Source organism: Globicephala melas, chromosome 11 (assembly GCF_963455315.2).
Source record: "Globicephala melas chromosome 11, mGloMel1.2, whole genome shotgun sequence".
Lineage (NCBI taxonomy): Eukaryota > Metazoa > Chordata > Mammalia > Artiodactyla > Delphinidae > Globicephala > Globicephala melas.
Genome location: NC_083324.2, coordinates 68,956,090 through 68,979,520, shown reverse-complemented (window position 1 = coordinate 68,979,520; position 23,431 = coordinate 68,956,090).

Genomic DNA, 23,431 nt, shown 5'->3' with positions numbered 1-23,431 from the left:
ATAACAAATTCACACATTATCCCTATGTGTGTCAAACATATTCCTTAACTAATCCAAAAGCATGAGTGCCATGGATTTGATTTGTTTTACCATCTTTTCTAAAACCACTCAGGGTTGAAAAGACATCCACTAGGCAGTGGGGCTCAACCCTGGGGATCAACATCGTTTTTAAGCCCCCCCGGGGAGTTCTAAGGGTAGGAATCTCCTGCAGAAATTGTGAGCACTTGGGTTGCTGGGCCCTGCCCAGGAGGTTCTGAACCATGGGTCTGGGTTGGGGCCTGAGAATCTGCATTTCTCACAAGTTTGGGTGATTCTGGTGCTGCTGGCTCAGGGGCCTGCATTTAAGGATCACTGTTGCAAGGCAAGCAGATTTACTACCTAAAGAGAGTGGAAGTTACTAGGTCAATAACTGAGGTCTGTTATACTGGAACTATCTCACGTAGACTGCACTTGCTTCCTGAGTGGAGGAGACTGAGGCAGTATGCAACCGACCATATGGACATGTTTGCTCCTTGTTACAACTGCTATGACAATGAGGGGAGGTGTCCTTTTTTAGTTGGGTTTCTACAATCCTTGTTCCCGTGCTCAAATCACACCCTTAACTAATTATACCTTCTGGGAAGAGTCGAGGGAAAGGGCAGATACCTTCCTTTACCCACCCAGCTTCCTTCCCTGCCTGCCTGGACTTTCCATATTTTTCTCTCTCTTAAGACATTTTAGTGTCTTCTGCTCTAGCTTGGAAGACACACAGTGCAAGTCTGTAGTGTCCTGAATTTCCTCACATTTTGTCTGACGTTGTGGCCAAAGCTCTTACATTCTATTAGTCGTATAGCTGGAGCATCTCACAGTCTGACTGGGGAATCAGGAAAGGCTTCACAGAGGAGGTGATTTCGTGCTGAGCCTCAAAGGGTGAATAGGAGTACAGCAGGTGGACAGGGAAGACAGACTGGTGCTTTCATGATTTCTGGAATGTCAAATGGGGTGTATTGGGGGTTATAGGGGGAGGGAGGAATGTGAAAGGCTGAACAGTCAGGGGTCACGTCTTTGGAGGGGAAAAGCTAGATTTATCTTGGAGATGTTGAGGGAACTGCTGAAGAATTTTGAGCAGAAGAGTGACCCTATGAAATCTGCATGTTAGAAAGATTAACTTGGCAGCTCCATAGAGGATGGCCTGGAGATCAGACCCAGAAGCAGATTTTACCAGTAGGGAGATTATTTGTGTAACAGCAATGCATGAGTACCAGTTTGGGGTGGTCTCAGGGTCAATATTATTGACAATAATAAGAGGTAGATATGTTTGCGTGCTGTGTATGTTTGTATGTATTTGTAATCTGCCTTGTCTTGAAAGGATTTAAGGTAGCTTAGATGAATGCATTAACAAAATCAAAAATAAATGTAGAAGAAAGCAGGACAAATAGGAAAACAAAATAGGAAAGATAAAATGAGGTCATGAAGGAAGTTCACTTTGGGGCATTTGGGTCCTTATGTTTGCCTGGGGTGAGACACGATTAGGCTGATTTTCTAAAATCAGTGGAAAGGGAGGCTCAGTCCATCACTTGATTCACAGAGCCCATCATGTAAAAGCGCCCCAGCTGCCTGGGAGGAACACAGGGAGTGTTGGTTCTGAAAATAGAGAAATGTCTCCTAGGGAGCCTCAGAAAGAGGGGAAGGGTGATATGCCAAACAAAACCCTCAGCATCACTGAGCGAGGAGATCTTGTTTCTCCAAGAGGTGTTTCCTCCGGGTGAAGATTCAAGAATTCAGACTGAAAGATGGGTCTTTTTGCTGTCCTTCCTCTCAGTGAAGGGCCTGGTGAGGAGCTACCAGGCCAGGCTGTCTGATCATCAAATATCTGTCTTGTCAAGAAAGGCGGGGCGGGGGGTGGTGCCTTCCTGGAAACAAAACAAAACAAACTACAATAAACAGCAGGGAGGCTCTGGAGGAGAACAAACCGTAGCCAAGCAGACATGGAAGATGGTGGGCCTCCCCAGGCGCAAAGCTAAGAGTGTTGGATGAAGGACTCAGGGTGCCTCGTGATCTGGGGGAATGAGAGATCTGTTAGCAGGTTAGACCAATGGCTCGGGTCAACCGGTTGGATGGTTCTGCAAAAGGTGATGAAGCAGGAGAAGAAGTAGCTTTGGGGGTTGGGGGATGGGGAGGAAATTGTGAGTTCACTTTGGGGCCGTGTTAACTGCGATGTGCCTGGAAATACCCAGGTGGCCACGTAACCTGTTTTTTTGTGGTTTAGTCTTGGTTTTCATGTGCTGTTGGTGGCATCCACCATATCCTCTTGGCCTTCCCACTAAGTCACTTGGCGTGGCCACGCATGGCTTCCTGCATCTCTCTGCCCTGGAGCGTTTCCCCCATCGCTGGAGCAGGCAGGTTGGAAGCGTTAGGACTTACTGTCCCAGGAGTGACCCTCAACCAAGAATGCACCTCTTGCCCCTCCAAGTGGACGATGCTTAGGCGTATTCCTCATGGTGTCTCTGAGGGTCCCCAGCAGGATTGAGTGCCAGTTGCCCACAGGGGTGAGTCCCTCATCCATGAGCTCCTTCCTGGCTTTCTCCCTTCCCTGCCTCACTGCCCCACTCCTTGTGGATCTTCCTGGGATCGCTTTCCAATAAGCCACTTGCCCTCAAATCCTTATCTGAGGGCTCCCCATCGGGCCAGCTTTTTACGGGGTACCCATGCACATGAGTCAGCTCCTGAGCAGCAGAGCCTGAGATGGGGATTCTTGTTCGTGACGTACTGGGGCAGTGCTCTCAGGAGGAGAGGAATGGGGGAAGTGGGAGAGGACAGGAGATAAAAAGCTAAGTAAGGCGGTATTCTCAGGTAGTGACTCGTATCAGCCTGATCCCAGCAGGAGCTCTGGAGCTTAAACTGCACCACAGAGTTGGTCCCACCTTGAGGCCAGGAGGTCAGCCTTTCGTGTCTCCTGTGCAGTTGGCCGTCAGCTGAGGTCTGGGGAGGGGATGGGGACACTGCCTCCTCCGGCCAAGGCCCTTCCTCTTAGTCATCCTTCCAGGTCAGCCTCCCAGTGGAGGCTCCCTTTGGCCTTGAGCAAGTCTCCTGAATTGGAGCCAATTCTCCGTTCAGTAGACAATTCAATTCTCCTGATTTGACAGACACCTGCAGCCTCTGGCGGATAGAGGGACACCAGCATCTCGCCCTCTACAGGCCTTCTAGAGTATTACATGCTTGGTACGTTTCATGTTCTGTGGTCGCTTCTGTCTGTGGACTCTGCCTGGAAGCAGTGTGAGGAGAAGGAGCTAGATAAAGCCTGATCCCTGCTCTCAGGAGCTTGCAGTCTAGGGAGGGAACCAGGAAAAAACAGTTCTCAAGCAAACGGCATTTACATGGCATAAAAACAAACAGCTGTTTTTTTAACGAGCGTAACTGGGAGGTAGAGAATTTCCAGGTGGGGAAAAACCACCCTGTGAGGGTTGGTAAGGAAGCAGTATTCCAGCTGGTACTTAAATGTCATCTCAAAGGACCTTACTGACACTAAAATATCGCTTAGGTTCTGTGGGGCTCAGACTGCTGTTAGAGTTTCCGTCACCAGGTATGAGCGTCATCCTCCCCCATCCTGCACACATACCACATCCTTGCTCCTAATGTAGGAATATTAGGCATTTGTCTGCGTTAGGGGAGCACAGGTTCCGGACGCGCAGGCTCAGCGGCCATGGCTCACGGGCCCAGCCGCTCTGCGGCATGTGGGATCTTCCCGGACCGGGGCACGAACCCATGTCCCCTGCATCGGCAGGCAGACTCTCAACCACTGCGCCACCAGGGAAGCCCTGCGTTAGTGTTTTTGTTTTGTATTAACTTGGTCTAATTTAATTTTTTCTCTTTAAAATATTGGGCTGTTCTTCTCATGTGCATTTGAGATGGCTGTGTGTGTCCTCTCCTTGGCCGTCCTACCCCAGGGTCCCCTTCATAGCTGGCCTTGCTCAGCTCTCTCTCTGTACCTAAACACACATCTGCCGTGTCCTCCATGCCTTCACAGCACGGGCTAAGAATCGCACCCCGGGAGGTGAGGTGGGAGCTGGGTTGTCAGTCAGCTGGGACCAGGCCCCCATCCCTCTGTTAAGAGAGGGAAATCGATGAGTAGCTTCCCGCACACCTGCCCTCACCCGCCCTCTCCCTACCTCTGCCCCGTGTGGTCTGAAATGGCCACTCCCCCACTGCCCCAAGCAACAAAGTAATAGGTTTTCCCTAACAGTGTTCAGTTCGAATTTCCTGTCTGGCTGTGAGCCACCCTGAACCAGTCCTTAATGAGGTCCACGTTTTCCATCCTGCTTAAAGACTGTGTCACAGGGGCTGCTGGCAGTCTGGGAATCTATCAGAAGTAGCATCCGGCTTCAGCGGTCTCTGCTGAACCTGGGTCCTGAACCTTCCCAACTGCAGAGCCTTTGACAAGAGGGTGAACATTCTAGGAGCTGGGGAAGAGGGTTGGGCTGGGAGTTCCAGGAGGGCACCGGGGTTCTTAAGGAAGAACCCAGATTCAATCTCGAAGCTCCTCTCTGTTTATTTAATCTATCAAGGTTTCAATCAGCCAGCCCTAACTTGACGAGCTCCACAGACCAGAGAAAATCGTATTTCCTCTCGAGTGAATCATTCATTTCACGCAGCCCAGCTGCTACCTCAGAGCCTTCCCCAAAGGCATGGACAGTAGTGAAGCACCCTTTCCTCTCCTGTGGATGGGTTTTCCATGACTGTAAAGTGCCTAGTGACGGGCTAGGAACTTTGGGAGGAAGAAAGTGCTGAATCCACAGGCTTCGTCTTCAAAGGATCTGACACGATGGGAGGGTGACAGGTTTGGGGGGAGCTGGTTCCTCTCTCCTTAAGAAGCATTAGAAGGGAATTCCCTGGTGGTCTGGTGGTTAGGACTCTGCGCTCTCACTGCGGAGGGCCCGGGTTTGATCCCTGGTCTGGGAACTAAGTTCTCACAGTCTGTGCGGCCAAGATTTATAAAAACAAAAGGAAGCATTAGAAGAAGGGGAGATGGCTCCCCCAGTCCTATTCTCTGTGTGGTTGTCCCTATGATCTCCCCAAAAGACAGGAGCAAAGATGGAAGGAAGGGATCTAGAATGTTCCACAGACCTAGCACAGTATAATATGCATTTTATATGTCAGGTCATTTCATCTTCTCTATGATTATTCTCATTTTTCCCGCATGGAAACTGAAGTTGCCCCGGGCCACACAGCTGGTCATGGCTGGCAGCAGATTAAAGGCATGTCCAAAGCTCAGTGTCTTTCCATCTCCACTCACTGATCAAGTGGGCGGTGGTTTATTATGCAAACGTTGTAGAACCTCACCCCAAAGTCTATGGCGCTGCTTCTCCCACTGCCAGACTGCATGGGTCTGGGAAGCCAAGGAAGGGAAGGGAGGAGGTGGGCGCCCTCGCTAGCAGGCCCAGGGACCCCGCCCCCAAATGTCTTCTTCCTTTCGCAGGGTGCAGGGCCCTGCTGGCTTAGAGACTCGAATGCCAAGAGGTGTTCTACCAGGGGACACACAGTGGTACCCGGGAGAAACATGGGGCCTGCAGGCCACCTGCCTCCCTTCCGAGGTCCCCTCAGACGTGCGCAGCAGACATAGCTCCTCTCACGTGTTCCTGTTTTTTTAACACCCGAACCAGAGCTGCCCACAGCAGGCCAACTATAGACCTCCTCACTCACACGTCTACTCTCTATTGCAGAGGGCATGTGTGTATGATACTGGATTTAAGGCTCATAGCACCTGTGGAGGTATACGAGGCAGGTGGTACGCTTCTCTCTTTACCAAGGTGGTGGTTCTGTGATGAGCCCCCTGGGTCCCCATCAGGAAGGAAGCCTGTTTTCCCACCCGCCGGCCTCTTGAGGGTTTGCCGTAGCTGTAGAGAGCTTCCGAGGTCACAGCCTCCCAGAGCAGCCCCATCTTCATCCCCCCATGGGGTTGACTGAGGCTCCCGTGAAGGCGGCACGACAGCCCGACTTCTCCCACTGCCCACTCCTGCTTCCGCCCTGTCCCCTCCCCAGCGGCCCTGATAAAGCTTCTGCCTGCTAACCGCCACCTCAGGGCTTGCTGCACGGGACCCCCTGCCCCTAGGGAGGCCTAGGAGGCCCAGGGAGGTGACGTCTGTGACAGGAGGAGGACCAGACGAAGCATGGGAACCCTCTCTCCTGTTTGGCCGCTAATGGGCTGCATGATCTCGGAGAAGCCAGTGGGCCTGTCTGGACCTCAGTTTCCCCATCTGCACCCAGAGAAGGGTACGGACTGAATCATCTCAGTGGTCAACAGGTTCTAAGACCACTTGACCTTAAGGAACTCGTGAAAGAACTATGATGGAACCCTCAGCCTCCACGCTTTCCGGGATCTCCCCACCAACCCTGACATTGTGGCAGGGGCTGGGGCACGGTCCCTGCAACTCCTGGAGAGACCGCCTCCTGGGCCCAATCTGGGAGCTCAGGAAATCATTCTCCCCTTTTCCACTCTCCCCCACAGGAGCTCTCCCCGGATCCCCAGCACCTTCCACCAGCTTGGCAATGCACGCACCAGGAGGGTTGTGTCAGGTTCTTGCCCCCAAGCCTGGTGTCAGCCTTTGCCCTATGTGACAAAAGGAAGGTGCTGCTCCGGGAAATGCATGGATGTATTGGGCTGGCCGAAAAGTTCGTTCGGGTTTTCATTGCATCGGATGGAAAACCCGAACGAACTTTTTGGCCACCCCAGTATTTGTACCTGGGATTGGGAATACAGGTATGGATTTATGTGGTTCTTGGACTCCAAACGCCAGATGGCAGATCTCTCCCCCACCCTCCCCCATGCCCTTCTATAGACCAGAGCTCCCGTCACACGGCCACCAAAGAGCTCCCGCCCACAGCCATGTCCAGCAGCCTGCAGAAATGGGACTGCCCACTTCAGCAGTCCTGACCTGTACCCTCACCATGCTGGTCCCTTTCTTCCCTGTCACATTAAGGGCCAATCCCTCTCCCACTCCCCCCATCCCTCCAGGGCCAGCTGGGCTGTTGTCACCCGACCTTTAGCTCTCGGCTTGTTTTTTTTTTTTTACAACTTGAGCATGACAAATAGATTAGAGGATTAGACACAGTTGGCAATATCCCAAAAGTCCATATTGCAAATTGACCATATGCAGTGTGGTCAGCCTGTGAGCAGAACATCTGCTAGCAGCTCAGGCTGACAGGTACCAGGCTTTGGCAGGGCTCCCTGAGAGCAGGGACTGGCCCCTCTGTCACCCCAGGTGGCTGGCTCCCTGCAGCCTTTGACTCTGCAGTGCACACATCATAGACCTGCGCCGTCGGTGAATCCCTTTCTCAGCACTTTTGCACTTTGCCTCTAGGGTCAGCTTTTATGAAACCAGGGGTGCAAATCCCATCTCCCTAATCAGACAGGGCAGACAGGGGATCCCTGGGGGAAAAGGCTGTGTCTCCCCTCAGACTGGGGGTCGCTGGGGCAGGGCTGTCTCTCCCCTCAGACTGGGGCTTCCTGAGGTCAGGGCAGGATGCAGGCTGTGGAGGATTCAGCCCTGAGGCCAGACAGTCAGGACCCCTGAGGAGGGCCCACAGTCTAGCTGAGGAGACAGACTCTGAACACATACAGGCACGCTCGGTCTTATGAAAGGCAAGCATGGGTCCCCTGTGTTGGGTGACAAGGGGGTCTAAAGACATGGCTGGTGTGGAGACAATTAAGCAGACATTTTGTCTTCAGTAAAACAGCCAAGCTTCTCCACGGAAACTGAAGCCCTCTGTTGACTCAGCTGAAAACAGAGCCGTGGAGTTCTGGGTCCCACCCTGTCCCTAAACCCCATCTTCCTTACAATCCCAGGCAGCCCGATTCTTAGGGCCACACGCCTTGAACGGTGGCCACAAACCCCTTGGCGGGCCAACAGCCCAGGAAAGACCTGCCGTCCCGTCCGGTCTGTTTCCTGCATCTCTCACCTAGAACACTGAGGTCTTCTTCCAAAGACCTCGGCCCTTTCCCCGTTATTTCCCTAGTGTGTACCCTCTCCATGTGGGTCGTCTGTCCTTCAGAGGACAGACTGTCCTCAAGCAGGAGGGGCCAGCAGGGCACTTGGCTGTGGGGAAGCTATGGAAGGAGACAGGCCCTCGAGCCTGGCTTCACCCCCTGTATTCAGGCTTTGGAGACAGTCTCGCCTGCTAAGCCCAGCTCTTCTTCTCTCCCTTGTCTACACCAGCGCCTTCTCTCCCGCCCCCCTGGCTCCTGAAGGAGCAGATTCACGGGGGACTCTGCTCCTTGGGTCTTGGCCTCATGTTGCGTCAGACCCGCCACCCTGCATGGAGCAGGCACTCTTCTGCCCACCCTCAGAAACATCCTTACTCCTCCCCGGGTACTGTGTGCACCAATTCTTTGTTATGTTCTCAGTCGCCTTTGTCTCTGGATCAAATCGCTTTTCATCGTCTCCTAACTTCTCTGACAAGTTTTGTAAAAGTCAAGGTCCCAGGGTGTTAGCAATGAGGTCAATGGAGGGGCTCTTAACGAAGGGACTATTACAGAGTTCTGGGCAGGATGAAAGGACACTGCTCACCCTGGTGCTGGCAACGGCAGGGAGCTGCTACCTCCCCTGGGCCTGACGGGATGAAGGGACAGAGTCACTACCAGAGCCCCAGATGGTAGCTGTAGGGAAAGAGCTACCAGCAGGGGCTGTGGCCTTCAGCAGACTGCAGCTCCAGCCAAAGTGGCCTGGCCAGGAGGGATCCCAGGTGATAAATATCTCACCTCACTTTCTGCCTTGTTTTCTGATCTCCCGCTGGTACTTCCCACTGGCTGAACCCAATTAGAAGCCCGAGGGCAAGGCACCCATTGATGTAGTCCCAGCAGGTCAGCCTCTCCAGGGCCAGAGCTGGGTGCAGAGGGGCAGAGAGTGGTCCTGGACACACAAAGGAAGAGATCAGGGCAGGTTTCTTTCTCCCCATCCTTTCCTAGTTTCCGGCCACTGGGATGTAGGGAGCTCTCTCTGGCTGGTCCATTAAATGCGTTCTTTTTTGCCTGCTGACTGTGGCAGAAGAAGCCTCACCCGCCAACCCCTGGGCTAGACCTTGGTACGTAGAGATAAGACACGAATTCTGCTCTCCTGGAGCTCAGCGCGATTCTCCTCCCAGCAGAGGGCTCCAGCGGTGGGATTAGCCAGATGAGGAGTGGAAAGGAAAATGAACTCATCGACTCAAACCTGCTCGTCATAACCGTCAAACCCAGATCAGCACTTCACTCCATGCTTTTCCATATGGTATTTACTCTTCCCGGCGACTTCACTCACTGTTGCGTCCTCCTGTGGACACAGAGGACACAGCTCTGAGAGGTAATAAGATCTGCTCTCAGTCACACAGCTCATAAGCAGCAGAAGCTCCCAAGCCCCACCGTCTGCCCCCGGTGGAGCCTGCCTTGCACTGCGCATCTGCCTTGAACTATAGTGATGGGGGCTCTCACGCCACCTCCCTGCCTGCAGGCAATACGAGTGACTTGCTTTGTCTGAGCCCCCAGAACACAGCACAGAGTCTGTCAGTAGAGAAGGTTTCAGCAACCAGGCCCCAAGTACTTCTGAGCCCTTTCGAAACCACTCATCGAAAACCAGGGTTGAACTTGACACGTGAAGTCAGAACTCCCCGATTCTTGCTGGCAACAAGACTTGGCAATGATCATATATGACCATATACAGGCTAGTCTGAATTGAATGGGCAGGCCCTCGGCTTGGTGGTTTACAAAGTCTTTAAAAAGCCTGGAGATCTTTGCAGCCTCATTTTACAGATGAGGAAAGGAGGTTCTGAGAGATTAAGTAAGTAGCTTGAGGCCTGGCCTCTAGCAAGTGGCAGACCCAGGACTTGAACCCCTGACCTGTTCTCCAGGCCTTGTCTCCTTCCGTGCTACCCAGCCTCCTCCTGGTGGTAGCAGGACTCTTGCATTGAGATGAGGAAAACTTTCCAAGTGGCCCATTATAATCCTTCTCTCTCCCACCACCCACTCACCACCCCCATCCCACCCCAGCCTGTCATTCCCTCCCATCCTCCCTGCTTTCTTTCTGTCCCATTTTCTGGTATTCTGGACGCACTCAAGTTCTCACAGCCTGTGCTCCAGAGAGCAGCCCCGGGCTGCACACACAGCCAGCTCTTCAAAGACACCGTTGTTCTGTCCCCTTGTGGGCAAATAAAAACAAAATGCTGCTGCTAAAAAAAAAGGTCCATTTCACATTTCATTTTACTTGAGAAAATGGAAAATGCCAAAGAGATGCATTGAGGTCAAGCTCCCCTGGATTGTGGCTCAGAGCCTCGGCTACGTGAACCAGCCACCTCCCTGTGCCCCGGCTGATTACTTACAGTCACTCATTTCTCTTCCCACGACTGGCCTGAAGCACCCGTGAACACACACCCATGCATTCCTCCCCACCATCTTCATTTTACCCACACGCCAGTCACCAGAACACGAGAGACAGACAGAGGCCACTTGCTAAATCCTAGTACTTTGGCCCGGGCCCCAGACACCCATTTCTAATCACATCTTCAAGTCTTGAGCGAGGCACAGACATAAAAGAAGAAGGGAAAACCATTCACTTATACTATACAGAGTTTCCATTTTTCTGAGGTTTTCACACAATCATCTTTTATGAGCTGTAGGAAAACCACATGTTTATACGGTTTCTCTCCCTAAGTCCCAAACATTTTAGTAACATTATCTTATGTGACACCTGGAGTTTGTGAAACACGGCCTGAACAGCCTCACATCACTTATGCAAACAGGTCTGAATTTTCCAGATGTATCCATTTCCCTCCAAGTTAGCAAAAAGCTTATTTGGAAGATATCGCCTCTCCCCCCTCCCCACCCCCCCATTTCCTTCCACCTGCGGGTAACGTTTGCTTCTAAAAAGACTCTCCATCTTTGCAGTCAGGTGGAAGAAATTTTTCTGCTTTGTTTTGCAATTCCTGATGAATATCTTTATCTACATCTCTGTTATAGAGTGGCAGAGCACTGCCTAAAATTAAATCATGAAGCCACTGCTTTTTTTCCCTCCTATCCATGCTCAGATCTGGGATCCACTTTTAACTCTTCCCACCTCTGCATCTCTTTTATTAGTTTAGCTATTAGGTCCCTCCACTTGTTGTACTAAGTGGCGTTTAAAGCTCTTTTCATTTCCTATTGCCGCCATCCTGCTCAGACTTATAAGTTCACAGATAGGCTGTTTCACTTGGCTCCCCACGAGTCTCCTGTTTCAATTTATCTGGCACATTCTAGCCTCACAAATCTTCTTTCGATGCTCTTCACTGAAACACTACGTGTGGCTGCCCGTTATCTGTAACTGGAAGGCAAACTCAGCCTGCAGCCTGCTTCGGTTAAAGACAGCCACGCCCATGTAGTTACACACTGTGGCTGCTTTTGTAATACGACAGCAGAATTCAAAGCCTCAAATACAGTATTTACCATCCAGTGTCTGTTATAAAGTTTGCCGACCCCTGATGGATGGAATAAAGTCTGTGTCCCCCAGCCCGGCACACAGGACTCTGACCTGGCTTCCTCCAGCTTTCCGGCCTCGCCTGTGTGTCCATCTTCCCCAACCCCGGGCAGCAACTCCCATAAATGGTTGGCGCCTTCAACAGCCTGTTTCATGCCTCTACGGCTATTCGTGCGTTCCCTCTGCCAGGAGTCCTCTTCCACGTGCCCCAACTTCTGGCAAATACGAACCAGTCATCCGAAATTCAGCTCAAGGCAGAGCTCTTCAGTGATGCCATATCTGCTCCACAACCCACCTCTGTCCCTCCTTCCCCGCGAATTCAGTGCTGCTATCTTTGTGCCCCACTGACCTCTTACAAATGTTTCCCACAACATCTGCTTGTATATGTGTTGCTCCCTCTTTAGTCCGAAAGTCCCTGGAGAGCAAGTGCTGTGTCTTAATCAATTTTTTAATTCCCAGAGCCTGGTGTTGTGTCTAGAATATAGTATTCAGTACACGTTGAATGAATGAATGCATGAATGAATGAAACATCAACCCCTAATCCCCCATCTTGTTGCTTCTCCCCATACATACTCTCTGCCTGGGCACTGACCTGCTTCACTGATTCCGGTTCTAAGCTTGTCTACTCCCTTCTGGGCTCTAGAGTCTTCTCCAGGGACAGCCCCTGCCTGCTCCTCCCACACTCACGTCCTTGACATCCCAGGTCAGGGTGGCTCTCAGTGACCCTCACCTCCTGACCTGCCGTGTGCCTTTATTGGGCATCTCTTGCCCGACTGGTGTGTACAGGTGCCGTGACTGAGGAGTCCTGAATCAGAATCCGGGCTCTGTCATTCTCTAGCTGGGTCACCCTTAGGCAAGTCAGCGCCTGAACTCTGGTTTCCTAGTCTGCAAAATGCAAGCGATTAAATGTCCTTCACTGGCTGATGTGGTGACCCTAATACACACACATTTATTCATTCAACAAATATTTATGGATTATTCGTTATGTGCCAGGCAGTGAACAAGACAAAAAAAAACGAGAGCAAAACCAAATCCCTGCCCTTCTGGGGCTTACTTTCTTACTGAGGAGACAGGCAATAAACAAGACAAATTCGGTACTTAGAAGGTGAGAGGTGCTTGGGGACTGATAAATCAGCAATGGGTAGGGATTATATTATTAGATGACAATTTATTGAGAGGGTCTTTCCTTCCAAATCTGAAAGGTCCTTTCTTATAACTCTTAGGATTCCCCCAGGTGATGCTTTATAATGTTAGCCAGTGGGGGGTAAGCATTTAATACAAGTACTAGTTGGATGAAAAAAGGAAAGAATGAGGACTTCCCTGGTGGCGCAGTGGTTAAGAATCCACCTGCCAATGCAGGGGACACGGGTTCGAGCCCCGGTCCGGGAAGATCCCACATGCCGCGGAGTAACTAAGCCCGTGAGCCACAACTACTGAAGCCTGCATGCCTAGAGCCTGTGCTCCGTAGCAAGTGAAGCCACCGCAATGAGAAGCCCTCGTACCCACTCACTGCAACTAGAGAAAGCCCACGTGCAGCAATGAAGACTCAGTGCAGCCAAAAAATAATTAAATAAATAAATAAAATAAACCTATTGGAAAAAGAAAAAGAAAAAAGGAAAGAATGAGGGAAGGAAGAAACCTGCCCTTCATCATTCCTCAGCAAATACTTCCTGAACGCTTCTGACACCAGCCAGGAGGGCCATCCACATTCGAAGTGTTCTTTCAGGAGGATTAATTCGGTAGTACATTGTGTGAGATGGATCAGTGAGAGAGAAGCTGATTTTGGAGAAACCAGAAGTTAGGAGGCACACCCAAAACATCTGGGCTGACCCAGGCATGCAGCTGTGGGACCCAGAGAAGGACTCTGAGATTGCCTGTCGACTGAAAAAATGGCACAACCCAAAAGTTGAGAATTATGTTTTATTCAGTGGACATTCTGAGGCCTTCAAGCCCAGGAGACAGCCTCTCGGATAGCTCTGAGGGACTGCTCTGAAGAAGTAAGGGAGGAGCCGGGATATATAGGAGTTTTTGCAACAAAGACCAGGTAGTCAGAATTTCAAAAGATTACTGTTAAAGGAAACCAGACACCTCAAGTTAAGGAATTTAGTGCTTTTCTATGTATGGGAAGATGCAAGAGTCTGGGCTCATTGAAATCATTCCTTTGACATGCACCTCAGCTATCTGGGTCTAGTACCCTGTGTTTTCCTATCCTGAGTCTTCTCAGGGTGCACTGTCAGGGGTCGCTGCAGTGGCTGATGGCTTGATGGCAGGCATCCTGTTTCTTTCGTTCTTCTTATTTTATTTTTAGATACTAATGGATGTATTATTTTTGTCTGTTTTTAAAAAAATTTTATTTTATATTCGAGTATAGTTGCTTTACAATGTTGTGTCAGTCTCAGGTATATGGACATCCTGTTTCTGTCCTGAGCTCCCTCGGGGCTCAACCACAGGGCAGCTGTAATGTGATGGCTTGATGGCCGCAACATCCTTCGTTTACTGACATTTTTTTCCACTCAGAGAATTTCATAGGAAAATTTGGGGACTAAATCCAAGGTCCTTCAGAATGGAGATGGGGACTTTCCTAATCTTCACTCCACACCATAGTTATAAGGAGGATTCTGGACATGGCAGGTGGTGGGAGATGTTTTGTAAAAAGAGGGAGGGACATTTCTCCTGTCTACCCCATCCCTTTCTGTACTCACACCCAGGCCCTTCTGCAGGGTGCGTCTGACCCTACCACTTGAATCCATCCCTCATCCACTAGTGTATTACATGAACTGTAGTGCCCAGAACCCAGTCTGACCCTGCCCCTTCATCTCCTCCAAAAGTAATTACTCCTGAGTGTGAGGCCCAGGCCCTTTAATCCTCCAGGACTCACACAAAACAGGAGAGAAGAGGCACATGTATGAATCAAGAGGACATGACATATTGAGGCCACTCCCTAAAGTGGAAAGAACCAGACAGACCCAAGGTCAGATCCCAGCTCTGAGATTTCCACCTCTGTGACCTTGGGCAAGGCTTTTCTCAATTTTATGATATAAAGTATTAAAAGATACTTTTTTAAGTTAAAATCATGACTCATATGAACATAAAATGAATACACATCAAAGAATTTAACTCATTAGTTAATGAGGGAACCAGTAAGATACGACAACCCATTGAGGGGAGAATTCAAAGAACACACATACATGGGCAATCGGGAATACTGAAATAAATTTACAAATATCTGCAAAACCGGTCAATAACCATTGCGTAATAATGAGCTGCATCTCCACCAAACACACTTCATTTGCATTTCCAAGGACAGGAATCCTTTCATTAGTATCAGTTTTCTAGAATTTGCACAGTTGTAAATGGCTCAAAGACGATGAAATGCACAGGCCCCAACAGAATCAGATAATCTGGCAGGTTTCGCTCAAGAGAACACTGAACAGTTTCCAAAGTCTTTCACAAAATTTCCTAACAGAAATATGCACGGTCTGGGACTTCCCTCGCGGTCCAGTGGTTGAGACTCTGCACTCCCAGTGCAGGAGGCGTGGGTTCCATCCCTGGTCTAAGTTCCATCCCTGGAACTAAGATCCCACATGGCACAAGGCAAAGCCTTAAAAAAAAAAAAAGACAAAGAAATACTCAAGGTCTGAGGTGATATATTTAAACACCCAGCACAGTTCTTGGCACATCGTGAGCACTCAATATCTGAAAAGTCCCTTCCCGGTCTTTCAGTCTGAAAAAAAATCATAGGGAAAGATTTTCTTTGAGGAAAACGTTGCTAGAGAAATGTGTAAAAAGGGCTCTGGGGATCAGCAGTGAGAGCAGTCACATCTGGCCTGGAGAGTCTTCTTGGTAGACGGAATCTAGTCACCTCAAATCCTACCTCTTTCCTTGGGTGCACGTATCCCGGAGAAAATTGCGGAGCCACGATGGCCAGGTCACGTTTCTCTGACATTTTACGACGTATTAACTATGGCCGTGCTAGTGTCTCATTCACTACCCACAACCCAGTGGGTGGACTATCTATTGTAGTAATCATTCCCATTTTACAGAAGAAAGAGGTTCAGAGAGACTAAATAACTTGACTAAGGTCACACAGCTTGCAAGTGGCAGAGCCAGTAGTGAACAGAATTCCACGTTTCAGAAGACTTGGAGAAAAGATTTACATCCAAGACCCTCACCTCTCCTCAAGGCCAGAGTTTATTCCTCGCGCTCTGTGCTTCTAGAACATTATGAACAAAACTCAGTTTTTCTTGAACTGACAGGTTTAAGGAAGTAATAAGTTTTATATTGCAGATTCTTAATCTATTACAGTGATTTCATCAGCCTGTGAAATAACTCTCTATATGATGTAAGTTGCATAGCTCCCCCTGCAAACCAAACCCACAAGCATTCCCATGGATTCTGGGAGCCCCAGGGTTCAGTGGCCCCAGGATACACAGGGGCGGTCCCAGGGGTAACTCCATGGGGGAGCTGTTTGCTGGGTGCCTGAGGAACACTGCTCCTGCCCTTCAGACAGGCTCCTACCCCCAGCCCTTTCCCCTCTCTCCCACCCCAGACTCTCAGAGTCCTCCTCCTGCAGGGCCCCTGGCTGTGACTCTCCCTCCATCCTTTGAGTCTAGATGCTCTGCTCGAACTTCCCACAGAAACATCCTAACAGGTATCTCTGCTTCACCCCTTGCCTCCCTTTAATCACACATTGTTAATACGTAAGTCAGATCACGCCACTTGTCTGCTCAGAAAAATCTAATGGCTTCGTGTTACATATGGAATTTTCTGGAACCGATTATACAAGGCAATTTAGTGCTCAGGCTGAGCATTAGGGAGTGCCTTTGGGATCGACAACTCTGGGGAAGGAAGAGAGCAAGACGGAGTAGAAGGGGAAGTTAAGTTGCCATGCAGCTTCAACCAACGACAACTGCAGCCCATGAGGATTGTGGACAGCTCCCTTCAGGGATTTTCCATGTGTCTCTAGCATCCCCCAGCCACTTCCATCTCTACAATCATAGGAACAGAAGACACAGACCCGAGGGCTTTCCCTCTTCTGATCCCTTCCTTCTCATTATCCCGAGGCTATGTCACACCACCAGACAGGACAATAGGCCGTTGTCTCGCTAATTCTCTGATTTCATGTCTCCATGTCAATTAAATGTTTTTATATTCCTATCCCACAGCTTGAGAAATAATATTAGTTTAACGTATTAAGAGGAAAGTAGTTAAATATTTGTTCTTGGGTAATTGTATATGAATTGCATGACAATTGAGCTGGTGATGTCATTAGTGAATCTTAATTGGAGGCCCTTTTACAATCAATGTGTAATTTACTGACAACTGTTTCGGCTTAAGAGCAAATTAAATGCTTGTCATCGGTCTTCCACACCCAGTACGTGCAGAGTCAGCCCACTTTCTGGCTGGCTGCAGGGAACTCTTCTCTGCTGTTGGTTGGCCGTGTGATCTCTAGGAAGTCCTGTACCCTATCGGTTTTATTATCTGCAGATTGGGAACCTTGGAAAGAACAGTACTGATGGGTAACGTGTATTGAGCACCTACAGTGAGTTGGATACTCAACTCACAAGCACCCGTGGTAACTCATTATATGTGTTCTAAGCACACGTGTTAACTCGTATGTGGGTACCTCATTTAGTCCCAACAACAACCCTATACCTAGATGCTGTTTTTGTTATCTTCATTTTATAGAAAAGGAAACCAAAACACAGTGGAACTTGCCCAAGGAGGAGAGAAAAGGGACGTGGTGCCAGAGCCCATCCTGTTGCCAGGTAAGGCTACTACCTCTCGTGACAATTTCTAGCTTCTCTTCTAGCTCAAAGGGTCTACATGGCCCAGTCCTCCAGACACCCAGATCCTTCCATCCCATTGTCATTATTTATCCCTCCCTGGCACAGAAACTTTTGAATAGTTGAATCCTTGGCTTTGACCTTTTCTGATTTGTTGCCAGCACCAGTGTTGTCCAGCTCCCATAGCCTCCCTCCATTAGTCACGATGGGCTAGAGGATGCTGCGGTAACAGCCCCAAATCGAAGTGGCTTTTACAACAGCAGAGGTTTATTTCTCACTCACGTTCCATGTTCACGTTCAGTGTGGGAATTGCCAGCAAATGTTTTGCCCTGTTTTCTGGACTTGCAGCTATCCACTTATGGCTCATCATAAACATCTGCAGTCCAGAAAACAGAGTGACGTGTTTCCTTACAATTTCCAGCATCTCCCTACATGATACCTCACTCTCCTCTCCTGGGCTTCTTCCTTCTTTGCCTCCTCCTTGCCCCCAAATTCCTGGCTTCATTCTGCCAGGGCCCTACATAATTAAGGCTGAGAAAAATCCCGTCAGTTCTTTCTTTATCTTGTAATGGTCACAGTGGTTCCTATCCCCTTGGGAGCAGACTCTGGGCTATCAGAGATGTCAGAGGGGAGCATCTGTCAGGATGATAAATGCTTCTCCCTCGATAATGATGATAAGCTCGATCCACAGCAATGGATGCATCACTTCCCCCTCCCTTCCTACCAACCGGAGTGTGGATGGGAAGGAATAAAGCATAAAGAGAATGAAGGGGTCAGAGACCCCCACCTGCTGTTTCTCAGCTATTCCCTTCAATCCTAACCCCAGTCATGAATCATGTTCCTCCTTTCCTCTTAACTTCTCTTAAATTCAATATGACGCCCCCTTCCTACTCCCTTTCATCTTTATTTTGACCTCCTTATACTCACCCCTCATTCTCCCAGTTCCCTTTGTTCTATTCCCCATAGTGCCCTTCAACCGTCTCCGTTATTTTCTCCCTGTGTCCCTTTCCCTATGATTAATAGGGATGATTCTGGGTAGCAGGAGACAGAGTTCCTGCGCCAGCTTAGCCACTAATTTGCAGCATATGATGCTGACAAAGGCACCAGGGGCAATTTTAGAGTCTGTCTCGCCCATTGCTTTATCTCAGCACCCAGCCTGGCACATAGTAGGTACTCAATCATTGTTTCTAGGATAAATGAATAGCTGAATGAATGGCTAAATGATGTTTCCTCTAAAAGGCTCTCCAAGGACCCTCTCAGCTCTGAGGTTCCGTCATTCTATGTGATTCTCTGAAATTCCCACTTCCAGGCTGTCTTTTGGGACTGACAGGACAGAGAAACCAACTCAAGTAGCAGCAAATGTGCAAGTGATTTTATACCTACTTGACGAACTAAATATAGACAAATCACTAGGACCAGATGGCACTCACCCCGAGAGTAGTGAAGGAACTCAAGGGTGAAATTGGGGAATGCTGGCCAAAACGTGTAAGCGCTCATTACCAAGGGACGTGACGCCAGAGAGCTAGAGAGGGTGACTGTGCCTCCACAAAGGACCCTGGGAGCTTGAACAGTGAGACTGGCTGTGAAAACAGCCAACATATCCACATTTAGAATAAAGAGTAGTGGCACTGCCAAAGCTATGTACCAGCGAGGAAGGCCACTTGGTTCTGTAAGAGGAAATCCTTCCTGGCAAACTCTTCTAGAATTATGGGTGGGGATCCACGTGGATAGTGGCAAACAGGAGCCAGTGGGGGAAATGAATCTGGGCTCTCAGAATTATATGCTAAAATCTGTCGAAAATGAGAAAACAAATCATCCAAGATCGGCTGTCTTAGAAGAAATTCTGATTTAAGACAGGAAACTTGTGTGGGACTAATAATAATGCATAATCACAAAGGTTGTTTCAACTTCTCAAAGATACTCTTGAAAAGTTGATCTTTACAACAACCTTGTAAAAGGGTAGAGCATTTTTTATTGGTTGTCATTTGAGAAGTGACACAGAGAAAATAAATGACTTGGCCAAGTCCTATACTCCTTCAGTTCTCTGCCCCTCCATCCCTAGAGTGAGTATATAGAAACATTCACGTCTCCATGAACTTGCCTGCCAAAGCAAACAGCCAAAGCAGCAGAAAATGCCCGTCTCATTGCCACCTTCCAAATCTCCCATGAGTGCATCTAGTGTTGGCGGGGGAGGAGCCTAATTTGCATCCAGAATCCTGGCTGCAAGGGAGTCTGGGAAAAGCAGTTTTAAGGTTTCTAGCTTTTGCAGTCAAGGAAGAAAATACTAGAGGTTGAGAATGAATGCTGAGGGCCAATTATCTGTATGCACCCTACTTTGTAAAAAAAAAAAAAAAAGAGGGGACATTCCAAGAGGAGGAAAAGGTATTTTCAAAGGAAGACATTACAGAAGAGGATCATAGTGCTATAGGCTGAATGTTTGTGTCTCCCCAGAATTCACAGGTTAAAACCCAGCTCCCAGAGTGGTGGTGTTAGGAGGTGGGACATTTGGGGGTCGATTAGGTCATGAGAGTGGAACCCTCATGAATGGCATTGGTGTTCTTACAAAAAAAGAGATTCCAAAAAAAAAGAAAAAGACAAAGACTCCAGAGAGAGAGAGCTCTCTCATGGCTTCCACCATGGGAGGTCACAGGCAGGAGGTCACAGATGGCTGTCGATGAACCAGGAAGACGGTGAAGCTGCTGGCATCTTGATCTCAGACTTCCCAGCCTCCAGAACTATGAGAAATACATGTTTGTTGTTCATTTGCCACCCAGTCTAACACACATAAGTTTGAAGCATCATGGCCCCTTGGCAAGGCTGTACAGTGCCAAGGGCTCAGGCGATGGCCACTTTCTCTGCCCCTCTCTTCTCCTCACTTCCCTTGTGGGAAACATTGACCTTGTCCCATTGAGAAGTGTGGGAAGGGGAGGGGGTGGATTTCTTGTGACCAGGTCACCTATTATTCCTGCCCTGTGGGGGCTAGGAAAGAGCTGATAGGACCAGAAGATGGAGGACACGCTGTGACAGTGAGTCACCGTGATCTTCTGTAACCCACCCACGTGGGGCTCTCTGCACCTCAGAGAGGAACAAATAAACACGAGGCACGTACATTATTAAGAGTAATTACACTGTTACTTATGGGCTCAGTTAAATGCTCTGGACATTTTTATAACATAATTTGAGGTGTGATGCATGAGGCAACAGCATTAACCTTTATTCACAGTTCTTTCCCTTTGAGATGCAGTAATGACCCTATTAATTAGTAATGAAATGACTAAATAGGGATAGACGCCATCACATCATGATTCCTCTCACTGGGCCTACTCCCTGGATTTAAAGGTGGCCTTTTGACCTTCCTCCCCAAAGAAAACACATCTCAGGTTGTGGGTGTGTATCTTACGGGGAGAGGCTGAATTTTCTGCAGCCTCTGCTCTCCCAGAGGCACAGCGTGGAAAAATGGATAGGACGAGCATTGCATAATCAGGGATGTGCAGTGTTCAGTCCTGGGATGTTTACTTGCTCCTTGGGTTATTGACAATTGTCCCTTCTGGGCACCACATTTGGGAATGTGGGGTGACATGAGTTATGCAGTTCTGGGCAGTACTAGGGCCTTGATGAGATCAGCTCAGCCTTGACCATTTCTTTCTACTCATTTCCTGCTCCCACCTCCCAGTCCTACACCCCCAACTCCTGAATCTCAAGGGGTTTTTAGAGAATCCATTCACTTCCCATTTTCTGGGATGTCTGAGGCCCCCAAACCATGTTTCCAGACCATCCAATCATCCACCTACTTGCCCCTGGGGTCCCGTTCAGACTACCTGTCTCCCACCGTGTATCAGGAATCATGGGAAACACTGAAGGGATGAAAGCAAGGATCACTGCTCTTGGGTATCCCTGTCAAACCTGGTCATAAATTGTGTTGCAATAATTACCCTCCTACAATAATTGAAGGATTGATAATAGCTACAATAGAGAGAAGAGCATGGTCTAGGGGAAGCTCAGAGAAGGGGCAGCTGACTCAGCTATGGTGTCAAGGAGGGCTTCCTAGAGAAGGTGACACCCAAGCCGAGACCTTTAGGATAAGTGAAGCCAACAAATGAAGAAACGGGTCAGGGCAGGTATTCCAAGCATAGGATCACGAGCTAGGGCGCAGGGTGAAAAATTGCTCCTAGTTGCCCTTCTCTATCTTTAATTCAATAGAATATAGCCATATACTACCATCTACCACATAGCTCACCTGTATTCCTGGAAATCATCCTAGACTCCGCCTGCTTGGCACCCCTATCCCAGTCCCCGACTATTGGGTCTGGCTTTGATGTAACATCTCCCTCTGGCCCCTGCAGACTCAGTGCCTGTATCAGGCTCACAAGTCAGGAACTCACGGTTACCTTCCGTGTCTCCCACCAGGGTTTCCTACATCAGCTTTCGGCCCCCATCTTCCTTGTGGGGCACACCTTCCCCAGCCCTTCTCCGCTTGAGCTCCAGTGCTAGCTTGAATCCAGTTAGCACAGTCAGTTCTGTCCAATTTGACGAGACAACAGGATGACACCAGAGTATGTCTAAAAACACACATATGTTGTGCTCTGAGCCTATCCAGCCACACAGCTGCCCTCACCGCCACCCTTCACCTACCACAAATCCTCGGCCCAGCATATCTCTGGCATATACTTTCCTTTCACTCCTTCAGAACTGATCAGACTTACAGAGTGGGTCTGGTTTTAGTTAAAATACAAGTTCAGCTGCTTTAACTGAGAGACCAAATAAGACTGGCTCAAACAACAAACAAGTTTATTCTTCTTTCATGTAGAAGTCTTAGTGAGTGGTCTAGGACTAACAAGGTAGCTCCTTAATCATTAGGAGCCCAGACTCCTTTTATCTTCTTGCTCTGCCAACCTCAACATGCAGCTCCCACCTCAGGACCCAAGGTGGCTGCCCCAGCTCCTGCCTTCCCAGGGAATGCAGGGCCACGCCTTTTTTTTTTTTTTTAAAGTAGTTATGTATTCAGTATTTTATTTATTTTTATTTTTGGGTGTGTTGGGTCTTCGTTTCTGTGCGAGGGCTTTCTCTAGTTGGGGCAAGCGGGGGCCACTCTTCATCGCGGTGCGCGGGCCTCTCGCTATCGCGGCCTCTCTTGTTGCGGAGCACAGGCTCCAGACGCGCAGGCTCAGTAGTTGTGGCTCACGGGCCTAGTTGCTCCACGGCATGTGGGATCTTCCCAGACCAGGGCTCGAACCCGTGTCCCCTGCACTGGCAGGCAGATTCTCAACCACTGCACCACCAGGGAAGCCCTGTATTTTCTTTAATACATCTGAACAATATTGTTTCTTATGAGTCTGAATTTAATTACAGTGACTTTTTTGCTTGGAAAGCTTAGAAAGTCTTCATAATTCCTTGTTATTTTTCATGAACCAGAGGAGCTTTTTAAGGAGAAATTGTCATAGATAACAAACAAGGAGCTCTGTATAGCACAGGGAACTCTGCTCAATATTCTGTAATAACCTAAATGGGAAAAGAATTTGAAAAAGAATAAGTACATGTATATGTATAACTGAATCACTTTGCTTCCACCAGGGAAGCCCGCCACTCCTTTTAAGAACATAATTTGTAGGACTTCCCCAGTGGTGCGCTGGTTAAGACTCTGTACTCCCAATGCAGGGGGCCCGGGTTCAACCCCTGGTCAGGGAACTAGATCCCACATGCATGCTGCAACTAAGAGTTCGCATGCCGTAACTAAGGAGCCTGCAGGTCACAACAGAGGAGCCCACCAGCCGCAACTAAGGAGCCTGCTGGCCGCTACTAAGACCCAGCGCAACTAAATAACTAACTAAATAAAATAAAAACATAATTTGTAATTCATTTTCACATCGCTTCTGCTCACAATCATCAGCACTTAGTGATTCACAGGAGGCTGGGAAACGTATTCTGGTGGCCATGTGTGCCCAACTATCTTATCTTATGTAACAAGATAAGAATGGGTTTGGGGAGACGAGCAGCAGCCTCTGCCAGAATCTTTATCAATTTGCAACTGTGGGCCTCCCTTAACAGGATTCCAGGAGGCCTGATAATCTGCTGCCTGTGGCCTCTCAGCCTCTCTTCCCCCTCCTCCCAGTTGTTCATTCATTCAAAATGTATTGAGCAGCTACTAAAGTGTAGGCCCTGGGGCTTGGTAAATGATTAACTTACTCATTG